At 44.2% G+C, this 14930-nt stretch overlaps 1 pseudogene; it reads right to left on the reverse strand.

Moving 5' to 3' along the window:
* Nucleotides 1–11250: 11250 nt before the first annotated feature.
* LOC121017455 (40S ribosomal protein S2-like) lies at nucleotides 11251–12114 on the reverse strand (annotated as a pseudogene).
* Between the last annotated feature and the right edge of the window lie 2816 nt (nucleotides 12115–14930).

The following is a 14930-nucleotide window of genomic DNA, read 5'->3' on the forward strand; positions in this document are numbered from 1 at the left end:
GGGACCCCAGTAGGGCCACATGGGCCTGGACTAGGGTGGGATTCTCTGAATGAGTACCTCCTCATGCTTTGTCCCCCGTATGCCTCCCACGGCTGGGGGCCACGTGAGGGAGAGACAGAAAGGCCGGCGGTCGGCATGATGTGACTCCATCGTCCTGAAGGTAGGGCTGAACAAAGACCATCTCACGCTAGCTAATGGCTCAAGAAGAGAATTCCAGAGGGCAAGTTCCGATCTACTGCCTACAGCCAACACGGCCTCACGGATTCCCAAACCCAGTGGGGAAAGGCAGGCCAGAGGTGACAAGAAGGTCACTCTTAAAAATTGAGCTGCGGAGCATCTTGTGGAGCGGTTTTTTCCCCCTTTGAATGTAGACCGTATTTTTCTTTTCTCTTTATTTTTCTTCCCCTACTCTAACAAAATCCTTTTTTTTTAATGTTTTAATTTAATTTTTCTTTTGTTTTATTTTATTTTATTTTATTTTATTTTATTTTATTTTAGAGAGAGCATGAGTGGGGAAGAGAGGCAGAGACAGAGAGAGAAAGAGGGAGAGAATCTTAATCAGGCTCCATGCTCAGCACAGAGCTTGACGTGGGGCTCAATCCAATGACCCTGGGATTGTGACCTGAACCAAAATGAAGAGTAAGACGCTCAGCTGACTGAGCCGCCCAGGCGCCCCTCTAACAAGACACTTCTTGAGTGGCGGCTGCCATTTTTAATGGTGAGCATCTGCCCCCCATTTGTCAACATTTCCTCCCTATCTCTTGTGCCACAGAGGAGGGACCTGAGGCACAGAGAATGTATGTAAGTTGCCCAAGATGGAGGCAGCTAACAAAGATCAAGTGTCCAAAGCCTGAATTATTCTGTTCCCTGAAAGATATCCCCTCCTTACTTTGTCAAGAGGGAATACAAGGCATAGTGAGGCAGGAAGGGACCAAAGAACAAAACCTAATCAGTGGCCCCAGGACCTTGGAATTTATTGTTGTGCATGGACTCCTATGTTTTTGAATAGGCTCATGGGAGGGAGCCACACAAACCCCCACCTGAGACGCCTGTATTTCTCACTATGGACCTCTTCCTTATGGTTCTCTTGGTGTGTCCACCACAGGCAAATCTTCCATGTGATTCTCAGGAGTCAGCACAGCCAAGCAGCCCTGGTCAGCCCACCCACCTCTCCCTTCTCCCTCCTGTGTATGACCTTCATATACATTGACGCTTGTTGTTGGGTGATAACAACGAGCGTTGGGTGACGCTTGTTGTTGGGTGTCTCTAAACCCACACTCTACGCATTGCCACGCAAAGCGACAAAAAGACCCGCTTTTTCAAGGGTCTCTGAGTGGCTAAATTAGTGCAAATGTTTAACCACTCTCGCAAGGCAGGCATGGTTTTTATCAGTCACCGTCTTCAGTGGACTGTTAACTCTGAAGACAGGACATATATAAGAACAACCATGGAAGACGGGCTTCCCCAAGTTTTTCTCCCTTCCTGTTCCATCTGCTTCGTGACCAAGTGAGTAGAAAAGTGGCCAGTGGGGGCCCGGGGACAAGACAGAAACAGCAAGAGAACTCAGAATCCATGAAAGAAGCAGGATGCTACCAGATTCTCATCTGCCGGGCTCGTTCCCTTCTGCTCCACGCAAGCCAAAGGCTTCTGCTTTCTCCTCATCAGGGGAACAAACTGGCCATCACCAAAGCTGCCCATGAAGCCCCAGAGGAATCCGAATGAAATAAAAAGAATGGCCGCTCAAACAGAGGGAAGGAACATGGGAGGGGGTCACTGTCATTGGTGGTCGAGAGATCGCAAGACACTGAAAGAAGACAAAAGCCCGATAAATGTGTGTTGATGGATAAAAGGGAAGACCCTTAGCTCAGAATAGGCTAAGGAAGGGATATAATGGTGGAGAAGCTGGTCTTCTGAGAAGAGCTTGGGACAGACTCTAGACCAGAGGTCTGGGAGAATAGAGGCGGGCAGAAACAGAGGGAGCAGAGGCAAAGAACTTCACTGAACAGTTGTTTGTCTTCAGAACAGCTAGGCCGTTAACCCTTCCCTCGACGCTCGTCCTTATGGAACGGAACGGAGAACTGCGAGATGTTCTGGGACAGAAGCCAAGAAGCAACTGGATTGAGATAGAAAAGGCAGTTTGGGAGGATCCAGGAAGTGTGCTTGCAGTGAAGAAACCGGGTGCTTTTATAAGTGGAATCTTGGACAGACTGTGCATTTTTGAGGACGTGGGGAAGACACAGTATTGTTTTATCAGCAGACAAGAGGGAAGGAGGGAGGGAGAGGGGGATGGGGGAAGGAAGGAAAAGAAAGTAGGAAGGAAGGAGAAGAAGGAAGGAAGGAAAGAAGGAAAGAAGGAAAGAAGGAAGGAAGGACCTCCAATTGGGGGAAAGAAACTCAGGATCCAAATATAAAGCAAAATAAAATGGAAATGTTTCTGAGTCATTAACAGAGTATTCAAAAAAAGGAGAGAGAAATTCTACTCAATCTACATGTTAGAAATCTTTTCTCTGGAGTGGGTATTATTCCCAAGAAGACTCACGGTGGGTGAGTTCAAACTCTGCGTCGGGTGAGCACCAGGCCCGCTTTGGGCGAGCCCCGCTTCTCTCTCTCTGCCCCTTGTGGGATTCTCTCTCTCTTTCCCCAACTCTCTCTCTCACTGCCCTTCGCTCACTTGTGCCCTCTCTCTCAAAATAGTAATAGAATAGAATAGGATAGAATAGAATAGAATAGAATAAAATAAAATAAAATAAAATAAAATAAAATAAAACTGTGAGCATCACCACGGGGAAAAAATCCAAATGATAAATATAAAAATCCAGGACTGAAGAGGTTCTTGCTGTATTCTACGTAGCGTAAATACCGTGACCCTGAGAGTAGGGTAAGTTCCTCTTTTATGTTATCATTCAGTATATATGCTTTACAAACAATAAATTATGAAACACTGCCGTAAGCATGTTATCTGGAAGCGAGAGAAAAACAGAAGGACTCGAAAGTTCTAGCTTCTGTGGCTGAGAATGGGGATCAGAAGGAGAAGGCGGTTACTTTTTTGCTAAAGAACTTCTGACCTCTGATTTTTTTTTACATAGGCATCTACTAATGTGATTAAAATCTGCATGAAAAAAAATTCGAAGATCCTTCTGGCAAATGAAAAAAAAGTTCAAGAATTACATTTTCTCCTGGGAAATTGTGAATCTCCTCAAGATGACAGATTGATGTGCTTCCGACCAAATGTGAGTCTTAAACTTTTGCACATGGCTCGAATTTGTGTAAATTCGGAAAAACGCAGTAGTGACTGTCATGCTTTACTCCTAGTATGTACGAGTTACGTGTTTTTCTGGAGACGTCTTCATTGAAGATCTAAGGCACGCTGCAGATAGCTTCTCAAATAACCCTCTGTCTCATCTCGCTCATAAAGCGTACCTAGAGTCCATCACTTCAGAGAAATTGATCTTCCTGTGACTTTTTCCATGTAAGCTGCCGACCTTCAGACACCATATGAGTTCATGTTGCCCAGAAGTTTCCCATTCTGCCTGTCAATTCCCCGCCTTCCTGCTCCCTGTGATTGTCCGCTACTGGCCATTCTTACCTGCTACGGTCATTGGCGGGGCCATCTTGTATTCTCGGTCTTACTTTTACTTCTCCTGGGACCTATCGGGTAGTGCCTTCAAAACTACACTGATGGCAAAGAAGGAAGCCAGCTGGGAACTCAAGTAAAAATTTACCCCTTGCAAGTGGTCGATCGTATGGAAGAAGAATATACAAAGTCCAGAGAACCTACATCTACGGCACATTCCCGACGCTACGCTGGGTGTTCCATATGAACGATCCACTGACTTCCCCCGAGCGGCTCATGACAAAGGTGTCGTGTTCTCTCCATTATGGATCAGAAACTGAGCTTCGTTAGAAGTTAGGCACTTGCCCTGGTCACGCTGTTAGCATGGGGCAATGCCAAATTTGAACGTAAGTCTGCGTGGCTTTCAGTGTCTTTGAAAAATAGAAATCAGAGTGTAATTTCGCTGTGGCTAGCTTTCCCCATAAGACAAGTTACGCTGAATGACAAAATGGGGATCAAGAGATCTGTATTCTAACCAGCTGGCTTACAGGCAATCAGGAACTTGGAGTTGGTGCCATGTGTTGGCCTCCGGAAACAATCAACACGATTGAGGATCCAGGGATATTGGCTTTCATTTTGGTCCTAAGACCAACGAGCTCTCTGGACTTGCATTTTCTCATTTATAAAATAAAACGTTTCTCACCGGATGATTACTAAGCTCTCCTCCAACCCTGAAGAATCCGCAGACTCGAAAGAGAGGAGGCTCATTAAAGTTACTGTCTCATTCGGATATCGTGCAAATCACTGTGGGGAGTGAAGTGGAAAAATGGGTTTCAGGTTCAACAGCAAGGTAGTAATTGAACTAAAAAGAAAATCCTCATACGCTAACACTTAGCTTGTTACTGTCCAGGGTGGAATGGAGTTAAAGTACTGTACTGCCATTCATCAGCTTGGGCCGCCGGGACCGAAAAACCCACAGACTGTGAGACATAAGCAACAGAAATGTATTTCTTACGGTTCTGGAGGTTGAGCGATCGAGAGCAAGGAGCCCGCAAGGTAAGTCGCAGCCTGAGGCTTCTTAGCCTGTCGGTAACCACCATTTCACAGTGTGGTCCCGTGATGTCTTCTTCGTGCATACGCAGAAAGGGAGAAAGACAGAGAGAGGGAGGGAAGGGCAGAAGAAGGGAGAAGACAGCGTGCTCTCTGTGTTCTGTTCTAAAAATGACACTAGGGGCGCCTGGGTGGCGCAGTCGGTTAGGCGTCCAACTTAAGCCAGGTCACGATCTCGCGGTCCGTGAGTTCGAGCCCCGCGTCGGGCTCTGGGCTGACAGCTCGGAGCCTGGAGCCTGCTTCCGATTCTGTGTCTCCCTCTCTCTCTGCCCCTCCCCCGTTCATGCTCTGTCTCTCCCTGTCCCAAAAATAAAGAAACGTTGGAAAAAAAAAAAAAGAAAAAAATTAAAAAAAAAAAAAAAGACACTAATTCTAATCTTCCAAGATCGGGGTTCCAGCCTTAGGACCTCAGGGGACCTTAGTTACTTCCTCGGAGGCCCCATCTCCAAAGACGGCCCCAGCACAGGGCTAGGGTTTTAACGTACACGTTGTAGGGGGTCACAGACATCAACCCCATCGCATGGAGAATCAGAAAATAGCGGCGTGAGTGCACGAGATTTGAATTGCCAAGTTATTTCCCCCAAGAGGAGTAAAGAAACTACCCCCGGAAGAGCAATATGTTGGAAATAATGCGGAGCACGGCTTTCTCAAACTTTAGCATGCATCAGAATCACCTGGAGGGCCTGCTTAGCTAGAAAGTTTAGCTGTGAAATTGGTTTTCAAATTACCTGTGAACAGAGCAAACAGGAAAGCATGGCAGCTATATACCTTCCATTGTCGCTACGGACATTTCATATAAATCTCTTAGGGGAGCTAAGTTTTTGCCATCAGTTAATTCTAAAATAAATTGATCATTGCTGCGACAATGAGAAATAAGTAGATGATGCTTGGAACAAAATCTCGACAGGAAATAATAAAGCTATTTCTCAATAGCATCTCTCAATAAAAGCTGAGGCTATAATGTCGAAACCAACTCAATAAAATCAGTATTCTGGGCCTATGGATGACAGACTGTCTCAAAATAAATGTAATTTTGTTTCTTTCAAAAGCATAGGGTAATTACAGTTGGGTCAACACAACATTGTCCAACAAAAACCCTTAGGGGACCTGCTTTAATGAGTAGGTAACACGTCTGTGATAAGCATGACTTTAAAAAAGGAATAAGAAGAAGAAGGCACTTCTGGAGAGCACGAAGAGTTGGGTTTTTTCCTAAGTAGTTTAATCATTCTCCTGGGGTTTGTGTTTATATAATTAATTTGCTGAGAAACACTTTTTTTTTTTTTTTTGTAGGCCAATCGGCTTTATCTGGAAATAGGGATGCTAATGAGAGGAGACAGGCTGCATGTATCAGACCCAGAAATCCTATGTTCCATAGCTTCTATGTCTATGTTATGCCACCGGCCTCTGATGCCTGTCTTTACGGTGTGGCCAAAGGCCTGGTTGATAAAATATCCGTGAGAGTTTGCTCAAAAATAAATAAGATAACGGAGTGCAGTGAAAGGGCAGAATTCTCTGGGCCCAAGGCTTGTCCATAACGGTAGTTAAAAATGTTTCCAGACATGTGTTTTGTGCTATCCTGGACACTACATCGTGTCTGTTCTCTCAGCCAACGGAGATGTGCGGATAGGAGGGGGGAGGAAAAAAAAAAAAAACCAAAGAGAAAACAATAACACCATTTCATTGTGTCTGACTTATGGATTTGTTCTACTCTGGGAGTCTAAGAGGAGCTCTTTCTGACAAGGGGCGCGACTGATTAGAAAGCAATGAACTATGGAAAAGAATCCAAAGCTACTGAGAGTAGGTCCCCACTGAACTGAAACTCGTAGGACTTGTATGAAGTGTCCTCTTGCTGTCAGCCACACAAAAGGCGGTTGCCTCCCTGTCGTTGTGCTCTAGACCTCTTAGGAGCTGGGACAGAGAGCCAAGACACCGGCAAAAGGAGCGGGCATGTCTCTGTGCTTGGCAGTTATGTCACCCACCTATTTCAAGTAGTGTCGTCTATATAAAGCCAAGGGAGTGGGGCGTGTGGTATTACCACCTTCCCAGGAGCGATATTTGTATTTCCTTTGCTTCTACTAAGCGACTCAACCTCATTTAGTCACTGAAATCAAAAGTGTTCACGGGTTACATCGGCCTCCCCTTGAGGCAGACTGGCCACAAAGATTTCTGAACGAGCTCCAAAATCACACACGGAATCACATGGTCTGTCCTTCCATCAGGGCTGTCTCATTAGGTCACATCAATGGACATCCAGCTCAGAATCTGTATATATTAATCACCCTTAACTTCATGAGTCCCTCCATAGTCGAGTCTAGGCTTTGGATCTGTGCTAGCATTTTTTCCTGGCAAGACATCTTTTCATCCATCCACTTATTCAAAAAAGCTGCAACTTCATACTGAGTGAAATAGAAATCTAAGCCTCATCTTATTTGTTCTAACTTATTATTTTGCAGTATTTATATTTAAAAGACAGGCAGAGTGCAGAAATAGTTCTAGTTTTCAGGGGTCTGGTGGGCAATCCAAGCAATCCTACTCATATCCGTGGGGATTTTGTAGACTTGAATCATGATGTTTCCTTTGGCTTTTCCATCTAGTTCTAATCTGCTCTATATTCTTCCCTGAAAGCTTGATACTTAACTGGCAGAAAATCATTCCAGGACTAGTGTTTCAGAGGATCAAAGAAACCCAGATCTGCTAATGTCTCCTTTCAGTCACCCTTCCTAATCCCCTCTGCCTTCTGGTCGTTTCCCATTTCTTTATCTAGGTCAAAGGGACTCCAGGCATCTGCTCTATGCGTAAATGTTAATGGCATTGAACGGACCATGGGAATCCAATTATGATGCTCTAAGATAGCACTATACAAACACATACCAATATAATCAGAGATCAAACTCTAGCAACATACCTTGTATGACTTGACACTTTGTAAATTTATTGATACTTATTTTGTGGTCCAGACTATTGTCTGTCATGGCAAATGTCCTATGTTCACTTGAAAAGAATGTGCACAACAAAGAAGATTAAAACAAATCATAAAAAAATTTTAGTTCTGTCCCAAAGAAGACAGAAAAAAAGAGGGAGAAGGAAGTAAAGAACAGATAGGAAAAACAGAAAGAAAAAATGGTGACATGATGGGTTTAAACTAGTTACCAATGATCACATTAAATGTAAATGGTCTAAATATGATTAAAAGACAAAGATTATTAGATTTGGGTTTGGGGGAGCCAGATCCAACTGTAAATTGCCTACAAGAGACTCACTTTAAGTAAAAAAGGCATAAATAAAAAGGAAAAGTGACATAACATGGTAAAATCAAGAGGAAGTTGATCAGAAGAAAGCTACCATCGCTAGGGGCACCTGGGTGGCTTGCTTGGTTAAGCATCTGATTTTGGCTCAGGTCATGATCTCATGTTTTGTGGGTTCGAGCCCCACATCAGGCTCTGTGCTGACAGTTCGGAGCCTGGAGCCTGCTTCAGATTCTGTCTCCCTCTCTCTCTGCCTCTCCCCCACTCTTGTTCTGTCTCTCTCAAAAATAAATATAATAGGGGGCACCTGGGTGGCTCAGTCAGGTAAATGTCTCGCTCTTGTTCAGGTCACGATCTCACGGTCCGTGAGTTCAAGCCCTGTGTCAGGCTCTGTGCTGACAGCTCAGAGCCTGGACCCTGCTTCAGATTCTGTGTCTCCCTCTCTCTCTAACCCTTCCCAGCTCATTCTCTCTCTCTCTCTCTCTCTCTCTCTCTCTCTCTCTCTCAAAAATTAAAAAAAAACCATTAAAAATAAATATAATAAACATTAACAAAATAAACACAGAAAGTTAACATAGCTATATTTACCTATGTAGTAAATTTCGAGCAAAAAATATTATCGTGGATAAAGAAACGTATTGCATAGTGATACATGAGGTCAATTCATTGAGAAGACACAGGGCAAATATTTTTGCCCTTAATAGTACACCTTCAAAGTACATGATTACAAAAGCTGACCTAATTGCAAGGAGAAATATACAAATCCACAAGTATAGGCAGATAGTTCAATTCCCTTCTCTCCATAATTGATGGAACAAACAACTAAGAACAGTAAGGATATAGAAAACGTGAACAGTACGGTCAAACACCTCGACCTAATGAACATTTACAGAGGGCTTCACCCAATAACAGCAGAATACACATTCTTTTTAAGGGCACACAATACAGTCAACAAAATAGACCATATTATGGGCCACAAAGCAGGTCTTAATAAATTTAGAAGGAGTCAAGTGATAGAAACCGTGTTCTCTGACCACAGTGCGATTAAGTTAGAAATCCACAGCTAAAAGAACTTCAAAAAATTCCCCAAATATTTGGAAACTAACCACACCATTCTAAATTACTTCGGACCCCAAAAAATAAACGAACAAATAAAATCAAAACGAAACAACAAAAGGAAAGAAAAGGGGAAAAAAAAGGAAATCAAAGCATTATTGAAGTGAATGAGAATAAAAACACATATCAGAAGATATAAGATGATACAAAAAACGGTACTCACAGGGAACTTAATAGCATTAAACTTCTATTTTAGGAGAGGAGAAAGATCTGACATCAATACCCTTAACTTCTACCTTAAGACACTGGAAAAAGAGGAGCGAATTAAACCTACGTTGCACGCAAGAAAGGAAATAATACAGATCAAGGAGGAAACTGGTAAAAGTAAAAACAAAAACAAGAACAAAAAAACGGGAAAACAATGGGGAACATAAATGAAACAATAAGATGGATCAATATAATTGATCAATATAATTGATAAACCTCTAGACAGACTCAGAGAGATACAAAGACAGAGAGAGAAAGAAAGAAGGAGGGAAGGAAGGATGAAGAGAGCAGAGGAAAGAAGAAAGAAGGGAAGAGAGAGAGAGAGAGAGAAGACAAATTATCCACGCCATGAATGAAAGAGGTAATATCATTCCAGATTCTACAGATAATAAAAGGGTAGGTCAATAGTTTCGGCAATGTGGGTAACAAGGGCCAATTCTCCAAAAGGTACTCAAGAATAGATAATCTGAAGAGTCCTGTATCTATTATAGACACGGAATTTGTAGGGGTGCCTGGGTGGCTCGGACGATTGAGGTCTGACTTCGCCTCAGGTCACGACCTCACGGTTCGTGGGTTCGAGCCCCGCGTCGGGTTCTGCGCTGACAGCTCAGAGCCTGGAGCCCGCTTTGGATTCTGTGTCTCCCTCTCTCTGTCCCTCCCTTGCTCGCGCTCTGTCTCTGTCTGTCTCTCTCTCTCTCTCAAAAATAAACAAAACATAAAAAAAAAAAAAAGAAATGGAATTTGTAGTTTAAGTCCTCCCCGCAAAGAAAACTCCAGGCCCAGATTACTGCAGTGGAAATTCTACCAAACATTTAAGGAGGAAGGAATTCTAACGCAACACAAACTCCTCTAGAAAATTGAGGAGGGGGCGCCTGGGTGGCGCAGTCGGTTAAGCGTCCGACTTCAGCCAGGTCACGATCTCGCGGTCCGGGAGTTCGAGCCCCGCATCAGGCTCTGGGCGGATGGCTCAGAGCCTGGAGCCTGTTTCCGATTCTGTGTCTCCCTCTCTCTCTGCCCCTCCCCCGTTCATGCTCTGTCTCTCTCTGTCCCAAAAATAAATAAAATGTTGAAAAAAAAAATTTAGAAAATTGAGGAGGAGGGATTACCTCCTGACTCATTCAATGAGGGTCGTATTATACTTACTTCAAAACCAGATACGGATATTGCCAGAAAGGAGAAGTATGTACCAATGTCCCTTATGAACACTGATGCAAAAATTCAAAGCCAAATTTTAGCAAATTAAATGTAAAAATAAAAATAAGACCTCAGGAGCAAGTGAAGTTGATCTCAATAGTACGATTTTGGTTTAACATTAGCAAGGCAATCAAGATCAATTCACTGTATAATAAAGAAAAAAAAAGAAAGTCATCTGAACATCTAAATAGGCAAAAAAGCATTAAAATACAGTATCTACTCTACATTTAAAATACACCTCTCAACAGGAATAGAAGGGAACTTCCTCAACCAAATAAAAACAGGTACCAAAAAACCCTGCAGATATCACCTTACTTGCTGGTAAAAGGCTAAAAACTTTGCTTCCAAGAGGAGGAACAGACAAAGGTAACTTCTCTCATCATTTCCACACCACATTGTGTTTTGGGTTGTAGCAGGTGCAATCAGGGAGAAAAAAAAGAATTAAAATGCATCCAGATTGCAAAGAAAGAAGGTATAATAGTGTTTATTCTCCGACCACATGATAGCCTATGTGGAAAATCCAATGGAATCTACAAAAGATGCTTCTAGATCTAAAAAGTGAAAAATTGCGGAATCTAAGGTCGATATACGAGGATACATCATATTTCTATATGAGCAATCACAACACTGAAATGAAAGAAGCAATACCATTTAAAATAGCACCAAAGTACGAATTATTTAGGAAAACCTAGGACAAAAAGTGTGCGAGGCTTGTACATTGACAGCCACCAAATATTGCCCAGAGAATTTATTTTATTTTATTCTTTTACGTATTACTATCTTTTTTAAACAAGCTTTAATGCACTTTATTTTTCCGGTGCAAACCTATGGGATGGCCACAGCTGGAGCCTGGGTCCTCTGCATGGACACTCTGGTATGATTTCCCGATGGGGAGACTTGGTGAACAGTCTCTTTCTGAAGATCAGGGGTGAGAGAGCTGTAGGTCTTGGAAACTGTATCAAAGTGGCTTTGGTGAAGTTTCCCTGGCGGGGGGGGGGGGGGGCAGGCAGTACAGCCCCCCTGGCTGCGGTGCAGACATCGTCAATACCAGCCAACATCAGTAGCTTCTCAGGCACAGAGGTTCAGGCAATGCCAGTGCCTCCGGGGGCAGGGATGAGGCACACCAGGACAGAGCCACAGTGGCCGGTCACCTTGCACGGGACAGCATGGGGTCTTGCCAATCTTGATCCCCCAGTAGCCTCACCGCACGGGAAAGACGGAAAGCTTGGCCAGGATCACGGCCCCACGGATGGCAGTGGCTACCTCCTTGGAGCACTTAACACCCAGACCGACGTGCCCATTGTCATCTCCAATGGCAGCAAATGCCTTGAACCCGGTCAGCTGGCCAGCGCGGGTTTGGTTTTGCACAGGCATCATCTTCGAAGCCTCGTCCTTGAGGGACGCCCCCAGGAAAAAGTCGATGATCTCAGATTCCTTGATGGGCAGGGAGAAGAGATCGATCTCCTCCAGGGACTTGATATTCATGTCCTCGATCAGGCGGCCCAGCTTGGTGTTGGGCATCGACTCTTTGTCCTTGGCCTTGCCTCCGCGAGGTCCCGGGCCCTGGCCCCGGCCCCTGCCCTGACCCCAGCCACAGCCCCGGCCCAGGATGCCTCTACGGAAGCCTCCGCGGAAGCCGCCGAGGCCTCCCAATCCAGGGTCCCCGGGCCCACTGGCATCATCTGCCATTTGCTGTTTTCTCGGAGAAGCACCAAGAGAATTTAAAAAAGAAATAGGTAAATGGAGAGTTATATCGTAAAAAATCTAAAGCTATAAAGTTTTTAGAACGAAACGTAAGACAAAATATTTTTAATTTTGCACCCCATATCTTAGATAGGGCCCTAAAAGCATGATCCGTTAAAAGAAAAGGAAATGGATAAATCGGAGTTCATACAAACTGAAACATTTTGCTCTTCAAAAGACACCAATGAAAGGGGCCCCTGGGTGGCCCAGTTGGTTCGGTTCAGGTCATGATCTCGCCGTCTGTGCATTCGAGCTCTGCCTCGGGCTCTGTGCTGTCAGCTCAGAGCCTGGAGCTCTGATTCTGTGTGCCTTACTTTCTCTCTGCACCTCCCTCCCTCTCTCTCTGCACCTCCCTCACTCTCTGCACCTCCCTTGATCTCACTCTGTCTCTTTCTCTCTCAAAAATAAATAAACATTAAGAAAAAAGTGAAAATAAAATCCACAAGCCATGAACTAGGAGAAAATATTTTTCTAACCAAATATGTAATATTTATATCATGTATATTTCTTTGTATATAAATATAAATTTATATTGAATTAACATAATATATATTATATAATACATATATTATATATAGTGGATTATCATAATAAAATATATAATATATAACATAATATATAATAAATATATAATTAAATATAAACAAAATATATAAGTATATAGAATATATAATTATAACATATAATATCATTACATAGTATACAATATGTAATATAATATAATATAATATAATATAAACAGATATATATATGATAAACAGGAAATAGGCATAAATAGGAAAACGTGTTAAGTAGCATTAGCCATTCACAAAATATAAATTAAGCCATGAAGAGATGCTTATTACATTGGTGAACATAAAAAATACTGACAATGCCAATGCCAGTGGACATGCTCAGCCCCTGGAACTCGCATACCCTGCTTGCAGGCACCTGAAACAGAACAACTGCTTTGGAAAGCAGTTGGCAGTTTCTTTAAAAAAAAAAAAAAAAATTTTTTTAACGTTTATTCATCTTTGAGAGACAGAGACAGAGCATGAGCGGAGAAGGGGCAGAGAGAGGGAGACACAGAATCCGAAACAGGCTCCAAGCTCTGAGCTGTCAGCCCAGAGCCCCACATGGGGCTTGAACCCACGGCTTGAACCGTGAGATCACGACCTGAGCCGAAGTCGGACGCCCAACCGACTGAGCCACCCCGGCGCCCCAGTTTGGCAGTGTCTTCAAAAGTCAAACATCCACTTGCCATACGAGCCAGTCATTCCTCTCCCAAGTATTTCCCCCAAAGAAGTAAGAGCCCGTGTCCTTTCAAAGACGGACACGTGGATATTCTGAGCAGCCTCATTTGTAAGAGTTCAACCCTGGAAACAACCCCAATGCGCACTCAGAGGTGAGCGGATACACAGAAGGTAGTATGTCCTTACAGTGAAGTACTAAGCAGCAATCAACAGGAACGAGCTACTGATAAAGGCACCGTCACGGATAAATCAAAATAATTGTACGGAGTGAATGACAGCAGATGAAACGCGGGTCAAGATACCCCCAAATTAAAACATCACACCAATCAACTTGCATTCTCCACAGTCATTCCATGCTTGTGAAGCACTGACCACATTCCATTTGGAGCTAATGAGTGGGTTTTTAAAAATATGTCTATTTATTTGTGAGAGAGAGAGACAGACAGATAGACAGACAGAGCATGCGTCGGGGAGGGGCAGAGAGAGCGGGAGCCACAGAATCCAAAGCGGGCTCCAGGCTCCGAGCTGTCCGCACAGAGCCTGACTCGGGGACTTGAACTTTGCTTTTGCCCTTGAATTTGACGCAAGCAGACCTTGACCAGTCTGAGCCGGCTTACCCCTCTGCCCCTCTTACTCCCACTTTCCCAATTCTGACCCTTCCCCCATAGACATCGCCAGTGCTGGGTCCCCCACGATATTAGGCAGATAATTAGTTGTGTGTGTGTGTGTGTGTGTGTGTGTGTGTGTGTGTCATCCAAGTTTGTGCTGTCTATCAGGCTCTGCGAAATATATATGTTCACTGTCATGCCTATTTAACACAAAAGTCCCTATCTCTGGGGGTAATGTGCCATTTTATCAGTAGTTTCCCATCAAGGGCAGATCATAACATCCTAATATTCTCAGCGCTGTTCCTCGGTTCCCCAGGGAATCTCTTTCTCAGGTATTCATCTTGGCAGCAGTGCTCATTAATATGATAAGGCTCTCTGGTTTTAAACAGCTCTTCAGACCCAAACAGGCCATAATTGAATGGAAGATTTAATTGTTTCCCCCCTCCCCACCCTCCCACCCCCCCCCCCGCAAACAATCAGGCCAGGAGAGCAAGGAGACCGCAGACAAAACGCCACCGCTCGACTCCGGGACGAAAGGCGTGTGTTTCCATTCACTCACGGGCAGAAATGTCACTTGGATTTCAGAAGGGCTGACTCGGGGCTCAGTTCGGAGGGGAGCACTATTGAATTCTCCCTTCTGGTGAGCAGACAGCTCAGCTGCGGGGCTCCCCCCCTCCCCCCGTCACTCCTGTTGATTTGCCTTCAAGGTGGTCATTCAGAGGGAGAGAAAAGGCCACCGTTTGCCATTTCAGGCCCAAAGATTTAGCCGTGACCTCCATCTAGCTGCAGCTCTTAGCGGCACGGCTCAGCCCGGAGGCTCCAGCCCAGGGCGGCACGCCGTGCCTTCGTGTTGTCTTTTGTTCACCCCAAGTAAGATCATCTCCCCGACAGATAATAACTGCCTCCCCCCCAAAAAAACATC

The sequence above is a fragment of the Herpailurus yagouaroundi genome, unplaced genomic scaffold, assembly GCF_014898765.1.
Source record: "Herpailurus yagouaroundi ecotype Mexico unplaced genomic scaffold, PumYag 216, whole genome shotgun sequence".
In the NCBI taxonomy this organism is placed as follows: Eukaryota; Metazoa; Chordata; class Mammalia; order Carnivora; family Felidae; genus Herpailurus; species Herpailurus yagouaroundi.